Below are 19201 nucleotides of genomic sequence, written 5' to 3' on the forward strand. Positions count from 1 at the left end.
AATAAGCCAGGGCCTCCTACTGTTTCGTAGCAGTGCAAAGTTCCAACAACAAAAAAAAAAAAAAATTGAAAATAAACGACTGTAATAAACGTAAGATACGATATTAATGGCCTCAGCTCGAAGAAGAATGTGCCAAGGAAGATTTCCAAAGAGTCTCTGGAGATAACAAAACAGTACGAACCGACAGATACGTTCTGAAATACGTCAGGGCTTATTGTTTTGTTGCATTGTACGGCTGCAGATTTGTAAACAAAAATTTCTCTTTCGTCGCTAGAAGAGATGGATGCTTTGGCGACCCTCCTGTGTCCTGCGTCCCTGTTTTCGCACCTTTCCACGGCACGGCGCTGCCCTACCCGCCGCAAACGGCGTCTCGGACACGCCCGTTAGGCCCACGGCCGTCTCGCAGATGTTTGTCGTGCTTGTACTGTCATATGGGCCACGACCCGAGCGGCAGCGAGCGGCAGTCGAGCAAAGTCGGGACAAGTCGGGACGGGGACAGGGATAGGAATGGTGCGAACGCACTGCGAACTACGCAGACACCTGGTGTGAGGCGGGGCGAGGAAGCCCACATCGCTACCAGTGGCGCCCTCCAGCACGACACTGCCACACCCCGCACAGGCCCTCCGCTGGACACCAGGGACAAGATGCGTCCTCCGCTAGTGTCGAAGGCTGCACGCGCCCAGCGAATGACAGGACGTGCAACGAGCAGCAGTGCGTCTCACACACGCGGCGGTGCGCCCGCTAATTCGGCCGTCGCTCCGCTGGGACGCCGGGCGCGCCCCCCGCGCCGTCCTCGAGGAGCTGGCTGTTGCGGAAGGAAGTGCTTTCGTCAAATGCGGCGGAAAACTAACATTTTGTGTATTGGGAGAGAAGCCGAACGCGAATTCTGCCGTGCTCCTACATTACATGATTGCCAACGGCCATACCATGATGATTGCACCGGTTCTCGTCCGATCACCGAAGTTAAGCATCATTGGGCCCGGTTAGTACTTGGAGGGGTGACCGCCTGGGAAACCCGGGTGCTGTTGGCTCCCTTTTTTTTTTTGTTATTATGTCGCTACCCCTGGCAGCCCAATAAAAAAAAGTGCTGTTGGCTCCCTTACATTTTCCCCTTTTTGCATCGCTACCCCTGCCAGCCCTCTTTTCATACTACCTTTCCGTTGTGACAAAGATGCTTCCTTCAGCAATTTAAACGTGCCAAGAAATCCTTGACAATAACGAAACACTACGAATTGACAGATGTGATCTGAAATAAGCCAGGGCCTCCTACTGTTTCGTAGCAGTGCAAAGTTCCAACAACAAAAAAAAAAAAATTGAAAATAAACGACTGTAATAAACGTAAGATACGATATTAATGGCCTCAGCTCGAAGAAGAATGTGCCAAGGAAGATTTCCAAAGAGTCTCTGGAGATAACAAAACAGTACGAACCGACAGATACGTTCTGAAATACGTCAGGGCTTATTGTTTTGTTGCATTGTACGGCTGCAGATTTGTAAACAAAAATTTCTCTTTCGTCGCTAGAAGAGATGGATGCTTTGGCGACCCTCCTGTGTCCTGCGTCCCTGTTTTCGCACCTTTCCACGGCACGGCGCTGCCCTACCCGCCGCAAACGGCGTCTCGGACACGCCCGTTAGGCCCACGGCCGTCTCGCAGATGTTTGTCGTGCTTGTACTGTCATATGGGCCACGACCCGAGCGGCAGCGAGCGGCAGTCGAGCAAAGTCGGGACAAGTCGGGACGGGGACAGGGATAGGAATGGTGCGAACGCACTGCGAACTACGCAGACACCTGGTGTGAGGCGGGGCGAGGAAGCCCACATCGCTACCAGTGGCGCCCTCCAGCACGACACTGCCACACCCCGCACAGGCCCTCCGCTGGACACCAGGGACAAGATGCGTCCTCCGCTAGTGTCGAAGGCTGCACGCGCCCAGCGAATGACAGGACGTGCAACGAGCAGCAGTGCGTCTCACACACGCGGCGGTGCGCCCGCTAATTCGGCCGTCGCTCCGCTGGGACGCCGGGCGCGCCCCCCGCGCCGTCCTCGAGGAGCTGGCTGTTGCGGAAGGAAGTGCTTTCGTCAAATGCGGCGGAAAACTAACATTTTGTGTATTGGGAGAGAAGCCGAACGCGAATTCTGCCGTGCTCCTACATTACATGATTGCCAACGGCCATACCATGATGATTGCACCGGTTCTCGTCCGATCACCGAAGTTAAGCATCATTGGGCCCGGTTAGTACTTGGAGGGGTGACCGCCTGGGAAACCCGGGTGCTGTTGGCTCCCTTTTTTTTTTTGTTATTATGTCGCTACCCCTGGCAGCCCAATAAAAAAAAGTGCTGTTGGCTCCCTTACATTTTCCCCTTTTTGCATCGCTACCCCTGCCAGCCCTCTTTTCATACTACCTTTCCGTTGTGACAAAGATGCTTCCTTCAGCAATTTAAACGTGCCAAGAAATCCTTGACAATAACGAAACACTACGAATTGACAGATGTGATCTGAAATAAGCCAGGGCCTCCTACTGTTTCGTAGCAGTGCAAAGTTCCAACAACAAAAAAAAAAAAAAAATTGAAAATAAACGACTGTAATAAACGTAAGATACGATATTAATGGCCTCAGCTCGAAGAAGAATGTGCCAAGGAAGATTTCCAAAGAGTCTCTGGAGATAACAAAACAGTACGAACCGACAGATACGTTCTGAAATACGTCAGGGCTTATTGTTTTGTTGCATTGTACGGCTGCAGATTTGTAAACAAAAATTTCTCTTTCGTCGCTAGAAGAGATGGATGCTTTGGCGACCCTCCTGTGTCCTGCGTCCCTGTTTTCGCACCTTTCCACGGCACGGCGCTGCCCTACCCGCCGCAAACGGCGTCTCGGACACGCCCGTTAGGCCCACGGCCGTCTCGCAGATGTTTGTCGTGCTTGTACTGTCATATGGGCCACGACCCGAGCGGCAGCGAGCGGCAGTCGAGCAAAGTCGGGACAAGTCGGGACGGGGACAGGGATAGGAATGGTGCGAACGCACTGCGAACTACGCAGACACCTGGTGTGAGGCGGGGCGAGGAAGCCCACATCGCTACCAGTGGCGCCCTCCAGCACGACACTGCCACACCCCGCACAGGCCCTCCGCTGGACACCAGGGACAAGATGCGTCCTCCGCTAGTGTCGAAGGCTGCACGCGCCCAGCGAATGACAGGACGTGCAACGAGCAGCAGTGCGTCTCACACACGCGGCGGTGCGCCCGCTAATTCGGCCGTCGCTCCGCTGGGACGCCGGGCGCGCCCCCCGCGCCGTCCTCGAGGAGCTGGCTGTTGCGGAAGGAAGTGCTTTCGTCAAATGCGGCGGAAAACTAACATTTTGTGTATTGGGAGAGAAGCCGAACGCGAATTCTGCCGTGCTCCTACATTACATGATTGCCAACGGCCATACCATGATGATTGCACCGGTTCTCGTCCGATCACCGAAGTTAAGCATCATTGGGCCCGGTTAGTACTTGGAGGGGTGACCGCCTGGGAAACCCGGGTGCTGTTGGCTCCCTTTTTTTTTTGTTATTATGTCGCTACCCCTGGCAGCCCAATAAAAAAAAGTGCTGTTGGCTCCCTTACATTTTCCCCTTTTTGCATCGCTACCCCTGCCAGCCCTCTTTTCATACTACCTTTCCGTTGTGACAAAGATGCTTCCTTCAGCAATTTAAACGTGCCAAGAAATCCTTGACAATAACGAAACACTACGAATTGACAGATGTGATCTGAAATAAGCCAGGGCCTCCTACTGTTTCGTAGCAGTGCAAAGTTCCAACAACAAAAAAAAAAAAATTGAAAATAAACGACTGTAATAAACGTAAGATACGATATTAATGGCCTCAGCTCGAAGAAGAATGTGCCAAGGAAGATTTCCAAAGAGTCTCTGGAGATAACAAAACAGTACGAACCGACAGATACGTTCTGAAATACGTCAGGGCTTATTGTTTTGTTGCATTGTACGGCTGCAGATTTGTAAACAAAAATTTCTCTTTCGTCGCTAGAAGAGATGGATGCTTTGGCGACCCTCCTGTGTCCTGCGTCCCTGTTTTCGCACCTTTCCACGGCACGGCGCTGCCCTACCCGCCGCAAACGGCGTCTCGGACACGCCCGTTAGGCCCACGGCCGTCTCGCAGATGTTTGTCGTGCTTGTACTGTCATATGGGCCACGACCCGAGCGGCAGCGAGCGGCAGTCGAGCAAAGTCGGGACAAGTCGGGACGGGGACAGGGATAGGAATGGTGCGAACGCACTGCGAACTACGCAGACACCTGGTGTGAGGCGGGGCGAGGAAGCCCACATCGCTACCAGTGGCGCCCTCCAGCACGACACTGCCACACCCCGCACAGGCCCTCCGCTGGACACCAGGGACAAGATGCGTCCTCCGCTAGTGTCGAAGGCTGCACGCGCCCAGCGAATGACAGGACGTGCAACGAGCAGCAGTGCGTCTCACACACGCGGCGGTGCGCCCGCTAATTCGGCCGTCGCTCCGCTGGGACGCCGGGCGCGCCCCCCGCGCCGTCCTCGAGGAGCTGGCTGTTGCGGAAGGAAGTGCTTTCGTCAAATGCGGCGGAAAACTAACATTTTGTGTATTGGGAGAGAAGCCGAACGCGAATTCTGCCGTGCTCCTACATTACATGATTGCCAACGGCCATACCATGATGATTGCACCGGTTCTCGTCCGATCACCGAAGTTAAGCATCATTGGGCCCGGTTAGTACTTGGAGGGGTGACCGCCTGGGAAACCCGGGTGCTGTTGGCTCCCTTTTTTTTTTTGTTATTATGTCGCTACCCCTGGCAGCCCAATAAAAAAAAGTGCTGTTGGCTCCCTTACATTTTCCCCTTTTTGCATCGCTACCCCTGCCAGCCCTCTTTTCATACTACCTTTCCGTTGTGACAAAGATGCTTCCTTCAGCAATTTAAACGTGCCAAGAAATCCTTGACAATAACGAAACACTACGAATTGACAGATGTGATCTGAAATAAGCCAGGGCCTCCTACTGTTTCGTAGCAGTGCAAAGTTCCAACAACAAAAAAAAAAAAAAATTGAAAATAAACGACTGTAATAAACGTAAGATACGATATTAATGGCCTCAGCTCGAAGAAGAATGTGCCAAGGAAGATTTCCAAAGAGTCTCTGGAGATAACAAAACAGTACGAACCGACAGATACGTTCTGAAATACGTCAGGGCTTATTGTTTTGTTGCATTGTACGGCTGCAGATTTGTAAACAAAAATTTCTCTTTCGTCGCTAGAAGAGATGGATGCTTTGGCGACCCTCCTGTGTCCTGCGTCCCTGTTTTCGCACCTTTCCACGGCACGGCGCTGCCCTACCCGCCGCAAACGGCGTCTCGGACACGCCCGTTAGGCCCACGGCCGTCTCGCAGATGTTTGTCGTGCTTGTACTGTCATATGGGCCACGACCCGAGCGGCAGCGAGCGGCAGTCGAGCAAAGTCGGGACAAGTCGGGACGGGGACAGGGATAGGAATGGTGCGAACGCACTGCGAACTACGCAGACACCTGGTGTGAGGCGGGGCGAGGAAGCCCACATCGCTACCAGTGGCGCCCTCCAGCACGACACTGCCACACCCCGCACAGGCCCTCCGCTGGACACCAGGGACAAGATGCGTCCTCCGCTAGTGTCGAAGGCTGCACGCGCCCAGCGAATGACAGGACGTGCAACGAGCAGCAGTGCGTCTCACACACGCGGCGGTGCGCCCGCTAATTCGGCCGTCGCTCCGCTGGGACGCCGGGCGCGCCCCCCGCGCCGTCCTCGAGGAGCTGGCTGTTGCGGAAGGAAGTGCTTTCGTCAAATGCGGCGGAAAACTAACATTTTGTGTATTGGGAGAGAAGCCGAACGCGAATTCTGCCGTGCTCCTACATTACATGATTGCCAACGGCCATACCATGATGATTGCACCGGTTCTCGTCCGATCACCGAAGTTAAGCATCATTGGGCCCGGTTAGTACTTGGAGGGGTGACCGCCTGGGAAACCCGGGTGCTGTTGGCTCCCTTTTTTTTTTTGTTATTATGTCGCTACCCCTGGCAGCCCAATAAAAAAAAGTGCTGTTGGCTCCCTTACATTTTCCCCTTTTTGCATCGCTACCCCTGCCAGCCCTCTTTTCATACTACCTTTCCGTTGTGACAAAGATGCTTCCTTCAGCAATTTAAACGTGCCAAGAAATCCTTGACAATAACGAAACACTACGAATTGACAGATGTGATCTGAAATAAGCCAGGGCCTCCTACTGTTTCGTAGCAGTGCAAAGTTCCAACAACAAAAAAAAAAAAAAAATTGAAAATAAACGACTGTAATAAACGTAAGATACGATATTAATGGCCTCAGCTCGAAGAAGAATGTGCCAAGGAAGATTTCCAAAGAGTCTCTGGAGATAACAAAACAGTACGAACCGACAGATACGTTCTGAAATACGTCAGGGCTTATTGTTTTGTTGCATTGTACGGCTGCAGATTTGTAAACAAAAATTTCTCTTTCGTCGCTAGAAGAGATGGATGCTTTGGCGACCCTCCTGTGTCCTGCGTCCCTGTTTTCGCACCTTTCCACGGCACGGCGCTGCCCTACCCGCCGCAAACGGCGTCTCGGACACGCCCGTTAGGCCCACGGCCGTCTCGCAGATGTTTGTCGTGCTTGTACTGTCATATGGGCCACGACCCGAGCGGCAGCGAGCGGCAGTCGAGCAAAGTCGGGACAAGTCGGGACGGGGACAGGGATAGGAATGGTGCGAACGCACTGCGAACTACGCAGACACCTGGTGTGAGGCGGGGCGAGGAAGCCCACATCGCTACCAGTGGCGCCCTCCAGCACGACACTGCCACACCCCGCACAGGCCCTCCGCTGGACACCAGGGACAAGATGCGTCCTCCGCTAGTGTCGAAGGCTGCACGCGCCCAGCGAATGACAGGACGTGCAACGAGCAGCAGTGCGTCTCACACACGCGGCGGTGCGCCCGCTAATTCGGCCGTCGCTCCGCTGGGACGCCGGGCGCGCCCCCCGCGCCGTCCTCGAGGAGCTGGCTGTTGCGGAAGGAAGTGCTTTCGTCAAATGCGGCGGAAAACTAACATTTTGTGTATTGGGAGAGAAGCCGAACGCGAATTCTGCCGTGCTCCTACATTACATGATTGCCAACGGCCATACCATGATGATTGCACCGGTTCTCGTCCGATCACCGAAGTTAAGCATCATTGGGCCCGGTTAGTACTTGGAGGGGTGACCGCCTGGGAAACCCGGGTGCTGTTGGCTCCCTTTTTTTTTTTGTTATTATGTCGCTACCCCTGGCAGCCCAATAAAAAAAAGTGCTGTTGGCTCCCTTACATTTTCCCCTTTTTGCATCGCTACCCCTGCCAGCCCTCTTTTCATACTACCTTTCCGTTGTGACAAAGATGCTTCCTTCAGCAATTTAAACGTGCCAAGAAATCCTTGACAATAACGAAACACTACGAATTGACAGATGTGATCTGAAATAAGCCAGGGCCTCCTACTGTTTCGTAGCAGTGCAAAGTTCCAACAACAAAAAAAAAAAAAATTGAAAATAAACGACTGTAATAAACGTAAGATACGATATTAATGGCCTCAGCTCGAAGAAGAATGTGCCAAGGAAGATTTCCAAAGAGTCTCTGGAGATAACAAAACAGTACGAACCGACAGATACGTTCTGAAATACGTCAGGGCTTATTGTTTTGTTGCATTGTACGGCTGCAGATTTGTAAACAAAAATTTCTCTTTCGTCGCTAGAAGAGATGGATGCTTTGGCGACCCTCCTGTGTCCTGCGTCCCTGTTTTCGCACCTTTCCACGGCACGGCGCTGCCCTACCCGCCGCAAACGGCGTCTCGGACACGCCCGTTAGGCCCACGGCCGTCTCGCAGATGTTTGTCGTGCTTGTACTGTCATATGGGCCACGACCCGAGCGGCAGCGAGCGGCAGTCGAGCAAAGTCGGGACAAGTCGGGACGGGGACAGGGATAGGAATGGTGCGAACGCACTGCGAACTACGCAGACACCTGGTGTGAGGCGGGGCGAGGAAGCCCACATCGCTACCAGTGGCGCCCTCCAGCACGACACTGCCACACCCCGCACAGGCCCTCCGCTGGACACCAGGGACAAGATGCGTCCTCCGCTAGTGTCGAAGGCTGCACGCGCCCAGCGAATGACAGGACGTGCAACGAGCAGCAGTGCGTCTCACACACGCGGCGGTGCGCCCGCTAATTCGGCCGTCGCTCCGCTGGGACGCCGGGCGCGCCCCCCGCGCCGTCCTCGAGGAGCTGGCTGTTGCGGAAGGAAGTGCTTTCGTCAAATGCGGCGGAAAACTAACATTTTGTGTATTGGGAGAGAAGCCGAACGCGAATTCTGCCGTGCTCCTACATTACATGATTGCCAACGGCCATACCATGATGATTGCACCGGTTCTCGTCCGATCACCGAAGTTAAGCATCATTGGGCCCGGTTAGTACTTGGAGGGGTGACCGCCTGGGAAACCCGGGTGCTGTTGGCTCCCTTTTTTTTTTGTTATTATGTCGCTACCCCTGGCAGCCCAATAAAAAAAAGTGCTGTTGGCTCCCTTACATTTTCCCCTTTTTGCATCGCTACCCCTGCCAGCCCTCTTTTCATACTACCTTTCCGTTGTGACAAAGATGCTTCCTTCAGCAATTTAAACGTGCCAAGAAATCCTTGACAATAACGAAACACTACGAATTGACAGATGTGATCTGAAATAAGCCAGGGCCTCCTACTGTTTCGTAGCAGTGCAAAGTTCCAACAACAAAAAAAAAAAAAAAATTGAAAATAAACGACTGTAATAAACGTAAGATACGATATTAATGGCCTCAGCTCGAAGAAGAATGTGCCAAGGAAGATTTCCAAAGAGTCTCTGGAGATAACAAAACAGTACGAACCGACAGATACGTTCTGAAATACGTCAGGGCTTATTGTTTTGTTGCATTGTACGGCTGCAGATTTGTAAACAAAAATTTCTCTTTCGTCGCTAGAAGAGATGGATGCTTTGGCGACCCTCCTGTGTCCTGCGTCCCTGTTTTCGCACCTTTCCACGGCACGGCGCTGCCCTACCCGCCGCAAACGGCGTCTCGGACACGCCCGTTAGGCCCACGGCCGTCTCGCAGATGTTTGTCGTGCTTGTACTGTCATATGGGCCACGACCCGAGCGGCAGCGAGCGGCAGTCGAGCAAAGTCGGGACAAGTCGGGACGGGGACAGGGATAGGAATGGTGCGAACGCACTGCGAACTACGCAGACACCTGGTGTGAGGCGGGGCGAGGAAGCCCACATCGCTACCAGTGGCGCCCTCCAGCACGACACTGCCACACCCCGCACAGGCCCTCCGCTGGACACCAGGGACAAGATGCGTCCTCCGCTAGTGTCGAAGGCTGCACGCGCCCAGCGAATGACAGGACGTGCAACGAGCAGCAGTGCGTCTCACACACGCGGCGGTGCGCCCGCTAATTCGGCCGTCGCTCCGCTGGGACGCCGGGCGCGCCCCCCGCGCCGTCCTCGAGGAGCTGGCTGTTGCGGAAGGAAGTGCTTTCGTCAAATGCGGCGGAAAACTAACATTTTGTGTATTGGGAGAGAAGCCGAACGCGAATTCTGCCGTGCTCCTACATTACATGATTGCCAACGGCCATACCATGATGATTGCACCGGTTCTCGTCCGATCACCGAAGTTAAGCATCATTGGGCCCGGTTAGTACTTGGAGGGGTGACCGCCTGGGAAACCCGGGTGCTGTTGGCTCCCTTTTTTTTTTGTTATTATGTCGCTACCCCTGGCAGCCCAATAAAAAAAAGTGCTGTTGGCTCCCTTACATTTTCCCCTTTTTGCATCGCTACCCCTGCCAGCCCTCTTTTCATACTACCTTTCCGTTGTGACAAAGATGCTTCCTTCAGCAATTTAAACGTGCCAAGAAATCCTTGACAATAACGAAACACTACGAATTGACAGATGTGATCTGAAATAAGCCAGGGCCTCCTACTGTTTCGTAGCAGTGCAAAGTTCCAACAACAAAAAAAAAAAAAAAATTGAAAATAAACGACTGTAATAAACGTAAGATACGATATTAATGGCCTCAGCTCGAAGAAGAATGTGCCAAGGAAGATTTCCAAAGAGTCTCTGGAGATAACAAAACAGTACGAACCGACAGATACGTTCTGAAATACGTCAGGGCTTATTGTTTTGTTGCATTGTACGGCTGCAGATTTGTAAACAAAAATTTCTCTTTCGTCGCTAGAAGAGATGGATGCTTTGGCGACCCTCCTGTGTCCTGCGTCCCTGTTTTCGCACCTTTCCACGGCACGGCGCTGCCCTACCCGCCGCAAACGGCGTCTCGGACACGCCCGTTAGGCCCACGGCCGTCTCGCAGATGTTTGTCGTGCTTGTACTGTCATATGGGCCACGACCCGAGCGGCAGCGAGCGGCAGTCGAGCAAAGTCGGGACAAGTCGGGACGGGGACAGGGATAGGAATGGTGCGAACGCACTGCGAACTACGCAGACACCTGGTGTGAGGCGGGGCGAGGAAGCCCACATCGCTACCAGTGGCGCCCTCCAGCACGACACTGCCACACCCCGCACAGGCCCTCCGCTGGACACCAGGGACAAGATGCGTCCTCCGCTAGTGTCGAAGGCTGCACGCGCCCAGCGAATGACAGGACGTGCAACGAGCAGCAGTGCGTCTCACACACGCGGCGGTGCGCCCGCTAATTCGGCCGTCGCTCCGCTGGGACGCCGGGCGCGCCCCCCGCGCCGTCCTCGAGGAGCTGGCTGTTGCGGAAGGAAGTGCTTTCGTCAAATGCGGCGGAAAACTAACATTTTGTGTATTGGGAGAGAAGCCGAACGCGAATTCTGCCGTGCTCCTACATTACATGATTGCCAACGGCCATACCATGATGATTGCACCGGTTCTCGTCCGATCACCGAAGTTAAGCATCATTGGGCCCGGTTAGTACTTGGAGGGGTGACCGCCTGGGAAACCCGGGTGCTGTTGGCTCCCTTTTTTTTTTGTTATTATGTCGCTACCCCTGGCAGCCCAATAAAAAAAAGTGCTGTTGGCTCCCTTACATTTTCCCCTTTTTGCATCGCTACCCCTGCCAGCCCTCTTTTCATACTACCTTTCCGTTGTGACAAAGATGCTTCCTTCAGCAATTTAAACGTGCCAAGAAATCCTTGACAATAACGAAACACTACGAATTGACAGATGTGATCTGAAATAAGCCAGGGCCTCCTACTGTTTCGTAGCAGTGCAAAGTTCCAACAACAAAAAAAAAAAAAATTGAAAATAAACGACTGTAATAAACGTAAGATACGATATTAATGGCCTCAGCTCGAAGAAGAATGTGCCAAGGAAGATTTCCAAAGAGTCTCTGGAGATAACAAAACAGTACGAACCGACAGATACGTTCTGAAATACGTCAGGGCTTATTGTTTTGTTGCATTGTACGGCTGCAGATTTGTAAACAAAAATTTCTCTTTCGTCGCTAGAAGAGATGGATGCTTTGGCGACCCTCCTGTGTCCTGCGTCCCTGTTTTCGCACCTTTCCACGGCACGGCGCTGCCCTACCCGCCGCAAACGGCGTCTCGGACACGCCCGTTAGGCCCACGGCCGTCTCGCAGATGTTTGTCGTGCTTGTACTGTCATATGGGCCACGACCCGAGCGGCAGCGAGCGGCAGTCGAGCAAAGTCGGGACAAGTCGGGACGGGGACAGGGATAGGAATGGTGCGAACGCACTGCGAACTACGCAGACACCTGGTGTGAGGCGGGGCGAGGAAGCCCACATCGCTACCAGTGGCGCCCTCCAGCACGACACTGCCACACCCCGCACAGGCCCTCCGCTGGACACCAGGGACAAGATGCGTCCTCCGCTAGTGTCGAAGGCTGCACGCGCCCAGCGAATGACAGGACGTGCAACGAGCAGCAGTGCGTCTCACACACGCGGCGGTGCGCCCGCTAATTCGGCCGTCGCTCCGCTGGGACGCCGGGCGCGCCCCCCGCGCCGTCCTCGAGGAGCTGGCTGTTGCGGAAGGAAGTGCTTTCGTCAAATGCGGCGGAAAACTAACATTTTGTGTATTGGGAGAGAAGCCGAACGCGAATTCTGCCGTGCTCCTACATTACATGATTGCCAACGGCCATACCATGATGATTGCACCGGTTCTCGTCCGATCACCGAAGTTAAGCATCATTGGGCCCGGTTAGTACTTGGAGGGGTGACCGCCTGGGAAACCCGGGTGCTGTTGGCTCCCTTTTTTTTTTGTTATTATGTCGCTACCCCTGGCAGCCCAATAAAAAAAAGTGCTGTTGGCTCCCTTACATTTTCCCCTTTTTGCATCGCTACCCCTGCCAGCCCTCTTTTCATACTACCTTTCCGTTGTGACAAAGATGCTTCCTTCAGCAATTTAAACGTGCCAAGAAATCCTTGACAATAACGAAACACTACGAATTGACAGATGTGATCTGAAATAAGCCAGGGCCTCCTACTGTTTCGTAGCAGTGCAAAGTTCCAACAACAAAAAAAAAAAAAATTGAAAATAAACGACTGTAATAAACGTAAGATACGATATTAATGGCCTCAGCTCGAAGAAGAATGTGCCAAGGAAGATTTCCAAAGAGTCTCTGGAGATAACAAAACAGTACGAACCGACAGATACGTTCTGAAATACGTCAGGGCTTATTGTTTTGTTGCATTGTACGGCTGCAGATTTGTAAACAAAAATTTCTCTTTCGTCGCTAGAAGAGATGGATGCTTTGGCGACCCTCCTGTGTCCTGCGTCCCTGTTTTCGCACCTTTCCACGGCACGGCGCTGCCCTACCCGCCGCAAACGGCGTCTCGGACACGCCCGTTAGGCCCACGGCCGTCTCGCAGATGTTTGTCGTGCTTGTACTGTCATATGGGCCACGACCCGAGCGGCAGCGAGCGGCAGTCGAGCAAAGTCGGGACAAGTCGGGACGGGGACAGGGATAGGAATGGTGCGAACGCACTGCGAACTACGCAGACACCTGGTGTGAGGCGGGGCGAGGAAGCCCACATCGCTACCAGTGGCGCCCTCCAGCACGACACTGCCACACCCCGCACAGGCCCTCCGCTGGACACCAGGGACAAGATGCGTCCTCCGCTAGTGTCGAAGGCTGCACGCGCCCAGCGAATGACAGGACGTGCAACGAGCAGCAGTGCGTCTCACACACGCGGCGGTGCGCCCGCTAATTCGGCCGTCGCTCCGCTGGGACGCCGGGCGCGCCCCCCGCGCCGTCCTCGAGGAGCTGGCTGTTGCGGAAGGAAGTGCTTTCGTCAAATGCGGCGGAAAACTAACATTTTGTGTATTGGGAGAGAAGCCGAACGCGAATTCTGCCGTGCTCCTACATTACATGATTGCCAACGGCCATACCATGATGATTGCACCGGTTCTCATCCGATCACCGAAGTTAAGCATCATTGGGCCCGGTTAGTACTTGGAGGGGTGACCGCCTGGGAAACCCGGGTGCTGTTGGCTCCCTTTTTTTTTTGTTATTATGTCGCTACCCCTGGCAGCCCAATAAAAAAAAGTGCTGTTGGCTCCCTTACATTTTCCCCTTTTTGCATCGCTACCCCTGCCAGCCCTCTTTTCATACTACCTTTCCGTTGTGACAAAGATGCTTCCTTCAGCAATTTAAACGTGCCAAGAAATCCTTGACAATAACGAAACACTACGAATTGACAGATGTGATCTGAAATAAGCCAGGGCCTCCTACTGTTTCGTAGCAGTGCAAAGTTCCAACAACAAAAAAAAAAAAAAATTGAAAATAAACGACTGTAATAAACGTAAGATACGATATTAATGGCCTCAGCTCGAAGAAGAATGTGCCAAGGAAGATTTCCAAAGAGTCTCTGGAGATAACAAAACAGTACGAACCGACAGATACGTTCTGAAATACGTCAGGGCTTATTGTTTTGTTGCATTGCACGGCTGCAGATTTGTAAACAAAAATTTCTCTTTCGTCGCTAGAAGAGATGGATGCTTTGGCGACCCTCCTGTGTCCTGCGTCCCTGTTTTCGCACCTTTCCACGGCACGGCGCTGCCCTACCCGCCGCAAACGGCGTCTCGGACACGCCCGTTAGGCCCACGGCCGTCTCGCAGATGTTTGTCGTGCTTGTACTGTCATATGGGCCACGACCCGAGCGGCAGCGAGCGGCAGTCGAGCAAAGTCGGGACAAGTCGGGACGGGGACAGGGATAGGAATGGTGCGAACGCACTGCGAACTACGCAGACACCTGGTGTGAGGCGGGGCGAGGAAGCCCACATCGCTACCAGTGGCGCCCTCCAGCACGACACTGCCACACCCCGCACAGGCCCTCCGCTGGACACCAGGGACAAGATGCGTCCTCCGCTAGTGTCGAAGGCTGCACGCGCCCAGCGAATGACAGGACGTGCAACGAGCAGCAGTGCGTCTCACACACGCGGCGGTGCGCCCGCTAATTCGGCCGTCGCTCCGCTGGGACGCCGGGCGCGCCCCCCGCGCCGTCCTCGAGGAGCTGGCTGTTGCGGAAGGAAGTGCTTTCGTCAAATGCGGCGGAAAACTAACATTTTGTGTATTGGGAGAGAAGCCGAACGCGAATTCTGCCGTGCTCCTACATTACATGATTGCCAACGGCCATACCATGATGATTGCACCGGTTCTCGTCCGATCACCGAAGTTAAGCATCATTGGGCCCGGTTAGTACTTGGAGGGGTGACCGCCTGGGAAACCCGGGTGCTGTTGGCTCCCTTTTTTTTTTTGTTATTATGTCGCTACCCCTGGCAGCCCAATAAAAAAAAGTGCTGTTGGCTCCCTTACATTTTCCCCTTTTTGCATCGCTACCCCTGCCAGCCCTCTTTTCATACTACCTTTCCGTTGTGACAAAGATGCTTCCTTCAGCAATTTAAACGTGCCAAGAAATCCTTGACAATAACGAAACACTACGAATTGACAGATGTGATCTGAAATAAGCCAGGGCCTCCTACTGTTTCGTAGCAGTGCAAAGTTCCAACAACAAAAAAAAAAAAAATTGAAAATAAACGACTGTAATAAACGTAAGATACGATATTAATGGCCTCAGCTCGAAGAAGAATGTGCCAAGGAAGATTTCCAAAGAGTCTCTGGAGATAACAAAACAGTACGAACCGACAGATACGTTCTGAAATACGTCAGGGCTTATTGTTTTGTTGCATTGTACGGCTGCAGATTTGTAAACAAAAATTTCTCTTTCGTCGCTAGAAGAGATGGATGCTTTGGCGACCCTCCTGTGTCCTGCGTCCCTGTTTTCGCACCTTTCCACGGCACGGCGCTGCCCTACCCGCCGCAAACGGCGTCTCGGACACGCCCGTTAGGCCCACGGCCGTCTCGCAGATGTTTGTCGTGCTTGTACTGTCATATGGGCCACGACCCGAGCGGCAGCGAGCGGCAGTCGAGCAAAGTCGGGACAAGTCGGGACGGGGACAGGGATAGGAATGGTGCGAACGCACTGCGAACTACGCAGACACCTGGTGTGAGGCGGGGCGAGGAAGCCCACATCGCTACCAGTGGCGCCCTCCAGCACGACACTGCCACACCCCGCACAGGCCCTCCGCTGGACACCAGGGACAAGATGCGTCCTCCGCTAGTGTCGAAGGCTGCACGCGCCCAGCGAATGACAGGACGTGCAACGAGCAGCAGTGCGTCTCACACACGCGGCGGTGCGCCCGCTAATTCGGCCGTCGCTCCGCTGGGACGCCGGGCGCGCCCCCCGCGCCGTCCTCGAGGAGCTGGCTGTTGCGGAAGGAAGTGCTTTCGTCAAATGCGGCGGAAAACTAACATTTTGTGTATTGGGAGAGAAGCCGAACGCGAATTCTGCCGTGCTCCTACATTACATGATTGCCAACGGCCATACCATGATGATTGCACCGGTTCTCGTCCGATCACCGAAGTTAAGCATCATTGGGCCCGGTTAGTACTTGGAGGGGTGACCGCCTGGGAAACCCGGGTGCTGTTGGCTCCCTTTTTTTTTTGTTATTATGTCGCTACCCCTGGCAGCCCAATAAAAAAAAGTGCTGTTGGCTCCCTTACATTTTCCCCTTTTTGCATCGCTACCCCTGCCAGCCCTCTTTTCATACTACCTTTCTGTTGTGACAAAGATGCTTCCTTCAGCAATTTAAACGTGCCAAGAAATCCTTGACAATAACGAAACACTACGAATTGACAGATGTGATCTGAAATAAGCCAGGGCCTCCTACTGTTTCGTAGCAGTGCAAAGTTCCAACAACAAAAAAAAAAAAAAATTGAAAATAAACGACTGTAATAAACGTAAGATACGATATTAATGGCCTCAGCTCGAAGAAGAATGTGCCAAGGAAGATTTCCAAAGAGTCTCTGGAGATAACAAAACAGTACGAACCGACAGATACGTTCTGAAATACGTCAGGGCTTATTGTTTTGTTGCATTGTACGGCTGCAGATTTGTAAACAAAAATTTCTCTTTCGTCGCTAGAAGAGATGGATGCTTTGGCGACCCTCCTGTGTCCTGCGTCCCTGTTTTCGCACCTTTCCACGGCACGGCGCTGCCCTACCCGCCGCAAACGGCGTCTCGGACACGCCCGTTAGGCCCACGGCCGTCTCGCAGATGTTTGTCGTGCTTGTACTGTCATATGGGCCACGACCCGAGCGGCAGCGAGCGGCAGTCGAGCAAAGTCGGGACAAGTCGGGACGGGGACAGGGATAGGAATGGTGCGAACGCACTGCGAACTACGCAGACACCTGGTGTGAGGCGGGGCGAGGAAGCCCACATCGCTACCAGTGGCGCCCTCCAGCACGACACTGCCACACCCCGCACAGGCCCTCCGCTGGACACCAGGGACAAGATGCGTCCTCCGCTAGTGTCGAAGGCTGCACGCGCCCAGCGAATGACAGGACGTGCAACGAGCAGCAGTGCGTCTCACACACGCGGCGGTGCGCCCGCTAATTCGGCCGTCGCTCCGCTGGGACGCCGGGCGCGCCCCCCGCGCCGTCCTCGAGGAGCTGGCTGTTGCGGAAGGAAGTGCTTTCGTCAAATGCGGCGGAAAACTAACATTTTGTGTATTGGGAGAGAAGCCGAACGCGAATTCTGCCGTGCTCCTACATTACATGATTGCCAACGGCCATACCATGATGATTGCACCGGTTCTCGTCCGATCACCGAAGTTAAGCATCATTGGGCCCGGTTAGTACTTGGAGGGGTGACCGCCTGGGAAACCCGGGTGCTGTTGGCTCCCTTTTTTTTTTGTTATTATGTCGCTACCCCTGGCAGCCCAATAAAAAAAAGTGCTGTTGGCTCCCTTACATTTTCCCCTTTTTGCATCGCTACCCCTGCCAGCCCTCTTTTCATACTACCTTTCCGTTGTGACAAAGATGCTTCCTTCAGCAATTTAAACGTGCCAAGAAATCCTTGACAATAACGAAACACTACGAATTGACAGATGTGATCTGAAATAAGCCAGGGCCTCCTACTGTTTCGTAGCAGTGCAAAGTTCCAACAACAAAAAAAAAAAAAAATTGAAAATAAACGACTGTAATAAACGTAAGATACGATATTAATGGCCTCAGCTCGAAGAAGAATGTGCCAAGGAAGATTTCCAAAGAGTCTCTGGAGATAACAAAACAGTACGAACCGACAGATACGTTCTGAAATACGTCAGGGCTTATTGTTTTGTTGCATTGTACGGCTGCAGATTTGTAAACAAAAATTTCTCTTTCGTCGCTAGAAGAGATGGATGCTTTGGCGACCCTCCTGTGTCCTGCGTCCCTGTTTTCGCACCTTTCCACGGCACGGCGCTGCCCTACCCGCCGCAAACGGCGTCTCGGACACGCCCGTTAGGCCCACGGCCGTCTCGCAGATGTTTGTCGTGCTTGTACTGTCATATGGGCCACGACCCGAGCGGCAGCGAGCGGCAGTCGAGCAAAGTCGGGACAAGTCGGGACGGGGACAGGGATAGGAATGGTGCGAACGCACTGCGAACTACGCAGACACCTGGTGTGAGGCGGGGCGAGGAAGCCCACATCGCTACCAGTGGCGCCCTCCAGCACGACACTGCCACACCCCGCACAGGCCCTCCGCTGGACACCAGGGACAAGATGCGTCCTCCGCTAGTGTCGAAGGCTGCACGCGCCCAGCGAATGACAGGACGTGCAACGAGCAGCAGTGCGTCTCACACACGCGGCGGTGCGCCCGCTAATTCGGCCGTCGCTCCGCTGGGACGCCGGGCGCGCCCCCCGCGCCGTCCTCGAGGAGCTGGCTGTTGCGGAAGGAAGTGCTTTCGTCAAATGCGGCGGAAAACTAACATTTTGTGTATTGGGAGAGAAGCCGAACGCGAATTCTGCCGTGCTCCTACATTACATGATTGCCAACGGCCATACCATGATGATTGCACCGGTTCTCGTCCGATCACCGAAGTTAAGCATCATTGGGCCCGGTTAGTACTTGGAGGGGTGACCGCCTGGGAAACCCGGGTGCTGTTGGCTCCCTTTTTTTTTTTGTTATTATGTCGCTACCCCTGGCAGCCCAATAAAAAAAAGTGCTGTTGGCTCCCTTACATTTTCCCCTTTTTGCATCGCTACCCCTGCCAGCCCTCTTTTCATACTACCTTTCCGTTGTGACAAAGATGCTTCCTTCAGCAATTTAAACGTGCCAAGAAATCCTTGACAATAACGAAACACTACGAATTGACAGATGTGATCTGAAATAAGCCAGGGCCTCCTACTGTTTCGTAGCAGTGCAAAGTTCCAACAACAAAAAAAAAAAAAATTGAAAATAAACGACTGTAATAAACGTAAGATACGATATTAATGGCCTCAGCTCGAAGAAGAATGTGCCAAGGAAGATTTCCAAAGAGTCTCTGGAGATAACAAAACAGTACGAACCGACAGATACGTTCTGAAATACGTCAGGGCTTATTGTTTTGTTGCATTGTACGGCTGCAGATTTGTAAACAAAAATTTCTCTTTCGTCGCTAGAAGAGATGGATGCTTTGGCGACCCTCCTGTGTCCTGCGTCCCTGTTTTCGCACCTTTCCACGGCACGGCGCTGCCCTACCCGCCGCAAACGGCGTCTCGGACACGCCCGTTAGGCCCACGGCCGTCTCGCAGATGTTTGTCGTGCTTGTACTGTCATATGGGCCACGACCCGAGCGGCAGCGAGCGGCAG

General features: G+C 53.4%; 15 non-coding genes across 15 annotated transcripts; all 15 read left to right on the forward strand.

Moving 5' to 3' along the window:
* Positions 1–912: 912 nt before the first annotated feature.
* LOC124560342 lies at positions 913–1031 on the forward strand. The gene has a single exon (XR_006969121.1). It is a non-coding gene; the product is annotated as a 5S ribosomal RNA (ribosomal RNA).
* Positions 1032–2160: 1129 nt separating this feature from the next.
* Positions 2161–2279, forward strand: LOC124560352. The gene has a single exon (XR_006969130.1). It is a non-coding gene; the product is annotated as a 5S ribosomal RNA (ribosomal RNA).
* A 1132-nt stretch (positions 2280–3411) lies between these two features.
* On the forward strand, positions 3412–3530 carry LOC124560353. Its single transcript, XR_006969131.1, has one exon. It is a non-coding gene; the product is annotated as a 5S ribosomal RNA (ribosomal RNA).
* A 1128-nt stretch (positions 3531–4658) lies between these two features.
* On the forward strand, positions 4659–4777 carry LOC124560318. Its single transcript, XR_006969100.1, has one exon. It is a non-coding gene; the product is annotated as a 5S ribosomal RNA (ribosomal RNA).
* A 1131-nt stretch (positions 4778–5908) lies between these two features.
* Positions 5909–6027, forward strand: LOC124560319. The gene has a single exon (XR_006969101.1). It is a non-coding gene; the product is annotated as a 5S ribosomal RNA (ribosomal RNA).
* A 1132-nt stretch (positions 6028–7159) lies between these two features.
* Positions 7160–7278, forward strand: LOC124560320. Its single transcript, XR_006969102.1, has one exon. It is a non-coding gene; the product is annotated as a 5S ribosomal RNA (ribosomal RNA).
* A 1130-nt stretch (positions 7279–8408) lies between these two features.
* LOC124560321 lies at positions 8409–8527 on the forward strand. The gene has a single exon (XR_006969103.1). It is a non-coding gene; the product is annotated as a 5S ribosomal RNA (ribosomal RNA).
* A 1131-nt stretch (positions 8528–9658) lies between these two features.
* LOC124560322 lies at positions 9659–9777 on the forward strand. The gene has a single exon (XR_006969104.1). It is a non-coding gene; the product is annotated as a 5S ribosomal RNA (ribosomal RNA).
* Positions 9778–10908: 1131 nt separating this feature from the next.
* Positions 10909–11027, forward strand: LOC124560323. The gene has a single exon (XR_006969105.1). It is a non-coding gene; the product is annotated as a 5S ribosomal RNA (ribosomal RNA).
* A 1129-nt stretch (positions 11028–12156) lies between these two features.
* On the forward strand, positions 12157–12275 carry LOC124560324. The gene has a single exon (XR_006969106.1). It is a non-coding gene; the product is annotated as a 5S ribosomal RNA (ribosomal RNA).
* A 1129-nt stretch (positions 12276–13404) lies between these two features.
* On the forward strand, positions 13405–13523 carry LOC124560317. The gene has a single exon (XR_006969099.1). It is a non-coding gene; the product is annotated as a 5S ribosomal RNA (ribosomal RNA).
* Positions 13524–14653: 1130 nt separating this feature from the next.
* On the forward strand, positions 14654–14772 carry LOC124560326. The gene has a single exon (XR_006969107.1). It is a non-coding gene; the product is annotated as a 5S ribosomal RNA (ribosomal RNA).
* Positions 14773–15902: 1130 nt separating this feature from the next.
* LOC124560327 lies at positions 15903–16021 on the forward strand. The gene has a single exon (XR_006969108.1). It is a non-coding gene; the product is annotated as a 5S ribosomal RNA (ribosomal RNA).
* A 1130-nt stretch (positions 16022–17151) lies between these two features.
* LOC124560328 lies at positions 17152–17270 on the forward strand. The gene has a single exon (XR_006969109.1). It is a non-coding gene; the product is annotated as a 5S ribosomal RNA (ribosomal RNA).
* A 1130-nt stretch (positions 17271–18400) lies between these two features.
* On the forward strand, positions 18401–18519 carry LOC124560330. Its single transcript, XR_006969111.1, has one exon. It is a non-coding gene; the product is annotated as a 5S ribosomal RNA (ribosomal RNA).
* Positions 18520–19201: the final 682 nt, after the last annotated feature.

Source organism: Schistocerca americana, unplaced genomic scaffold, assembly GCF_021461395.2.
Source record: "Schistocerca americana isolate TAMUIC-IGC-003095 unplaced genomic scaffold, iqSchAmer2.1 HiC_scaffold_1080, whole genome shotgun sequence".
Lineage (NCBI taxonomy): Eukaryota > Metazoa > Arthropoda > Insecta > Orthoptera > Acrididae > Schistocerca > Schistocerca americana.